Consider the following 2779-nt stretch of genomic DNA (forward strand, 5'->3'; position numbering starts at 1 on the left):
CACCTTCTTGTGCATGTTGAGAAGGCAGAGCACACAGCCTACGATGGCTTCCTTGGACTCTTGGGAGCTGACACGTTCCCAGACGTGGCGCAGAGCTGTGCCGATGTGCGTGACGGCTGAAGAGAGGCTTCTCCTGAGGAACTGGACCAATGAGCCAACCAGACTGCTACTGAGGAGCCTGATAACCAGGGACCGCAGCAGGATGAAAACTGCTGGCATGCTGCCTGAGTGACTTTCTGCTTGGAGTGAAAAAAAAAAGCTCTTGGAAGGAGGGGGAGAGCAGAGGGTTGGTTCAAGAGAGGATGAAGTCACCACCTCTCCATTCTCTCTCTTTTTCTCGCTGTACGGAGCTCGGCGGGGGCTGAGAAGGCTTTGGATGTCAAAACTCCAGCTGAAAAAAAAAGTTCACCAGAGACCGAGTTAAAAGTTTGAATACTCTGAAGAGTCCATCCCGTATGAGATAATATCCTCAGAGTTATCACACACACCTTCTTTCTGGTTTTGTTTGAGGAACAGAATCTGGGAGTAGACGAGGCTTTTCTGAAGCGTATCTGATGCTCTACTGAGCTCGGTCTGCCCACTGTCGAAGCAGAAGTGAGAGTGAAGCCCACAGACACCTGCCATGTCCTTCCTCCATCTGCAGGAAACAGTTGTCACGCAGGTTCTCAAACACAACCTCCCGTCACTCATCTCCTCGAGCTTGACGAGCGGCTGGCAGTTGCACACGTGCGAGGCCGATGGCAGACGAGCAGATGCTGACCCCATGACTACCGCTCCTATGGCAGCGCACATGTCAGGCTGATTGATTGGAATGTTATGGGTGGGGTGCTTCTGTCCAAGCAGCGGGGGATTACTGAAGAGGGCAGAGAGCAGAGAAACTATTTGTGTTGAGGAAAAGAGACGTTCCCAAAAAAGGAACTCTCATTTTTCACTCCTTTGCCCTCCCTCTGAGTTGAAGACATCACCGGGTCAGAAGGTCACCCTCTCAATAATTTAAGATGACACAAGCATATAAACAGTACAATTAATTATATCAATTACATTCATCAAATCCAACAATTTAAGATGAATTTACAGATGTATAAAATTTTCTAGCATTTCTTTAAATCTTGACTTAGAGGAGAAATTGACTTGAGAACATTATGCTCCTACAAAGGACATATAGCTTTATTTATCCCAGTGATTAATTTTAGTTTGGATACAGATTCGTTATATTCCAACACATAATAAATAGTTGTTGTTGTTTGATACTGCTCTTATCAGCTATTACTCTTAAAACAAGATTAACCTTTTATATGATGTCATTTTGAGTGCATTTTAGAACATATAGCGCTCAAAATGTGTGTGATTATAAATAATGTTCTCCAATGATTTTTAATTCCAAATTGTAATACTGCACATAATCTTTCACATTATTTGGGCATATTTTTTTTAATAGATTTCTAATTCTAGGTCACACCTCTCTCCCGGTTAGCACATTTTCCATGTTAATAGACTTTACGCCAAATCTGGTTCAAGAACTTTAAGTAAACGTCATGACATTTCCTTATTTTATTGCACCGCACGGCTTGTACTTGAGCCTGTAAATATTTAGAGAATGGAAAGTTGTTTGCTTGCAGAGACACTGTCAGATAAGATTTAAACCAGGTGTGCTATCTCTCCCAACCAATTCCGATTAGGCTACTGTAACACCTTCCTTATGTTGTTTACACTGGAAGTCCTCCCTCGCCCCAGATCTCATTCCTGTGTAGAATTCTGCAGCCTAAATTTGTGAATAATAATTTGCTCTGAACTGAAACTTCTGTAAAGGTGCCATCTTTCTTCATTGCGGACTTTGAAGCTTTCAGCATAGCAGCGCGTTTGCTTCTAGTCTGATGGCTGATATCACTGCCGCCCAAGTTGATAATAAAGTCCCGATGCGTTCTCACCACAGGCCTTGTGAGATTTTCTTGCATTTTCCTCGAGCCACTAAGTACGACTTGGAAGACATGTCCGGGGGTGATGTCACCGTTACTGCCCGCATGAAAAGAGTGTGATAGCTGTGCTGTGGCTGAGGGGAAAACATGCAATGGCGCTTGAGAGGGGGTCTGTACTTTTCCACTTGCTCTATGTCATCTCAAAGGCATGATCGGCCTTCTAGTCAAATTTCATCATAGATAGGAAGCTGGGCCTCGGAGCGTGATTCAATTTGTTTTGTTAGCGATAGAAGTGGTTGTCGGATTTTTTTTTAAAATGACACGGACAGTAACAGCTGAACACCTGTCTGGCAACTCAGAAGTCAGAATTTTCTATACTGCTTGTTTTTATTGAATATTTTGGGCAAGCTGGAGCTTATGCCACCCTGGACTAGTCTCTAGTCAAACACAGGCCACATAGAAATAAATGAAATTGTTTCACTAACCTAGCTTGCTTGGGTTCAGAATGTGGGATGAAGCTGGAGTACCTGGAGAAAAACAATACAAGCATAGGGAGGAAGATGCAAACTGCCAAAAAAAAAAGACATCTATTAATGACTGTTATACGGAATGGCAAGACAAAAGATAGTTGTTCTCAAACTGACAACTCGGACATTTACAACATGTGTTTTTATAGAATGATTTTTATTAATTTTTATAGAATCACGACAGCTGCAGTTTATGGAAAGAGGACAATAAAAACACATTACAAAAGCTACAAGTTTTACAACATGATCTTTCTTTTTTTGCCCACCTCAAATCTCTTTGTTGATGACATAACTTCATCAAGATAATTTCAACATTCACCTTTTATGCAGGCCTTT

The sequence above is a fragment of the Syngnathus scovelli genome, chromosome 12 (assembly GCF_024217435.2).
Source record: "Syngnathus scovelli strain Florida chromosome 12, RoL_Ssco_1.2, whole genome shotgun sequence".
Classification (NCBI taxonomy): Eukaryota; Metazoa; Chordata; class Actinopteri; order Syngnathiformes; family Syngnathidae; genus Syngnathus; species Syngnathus scovelli.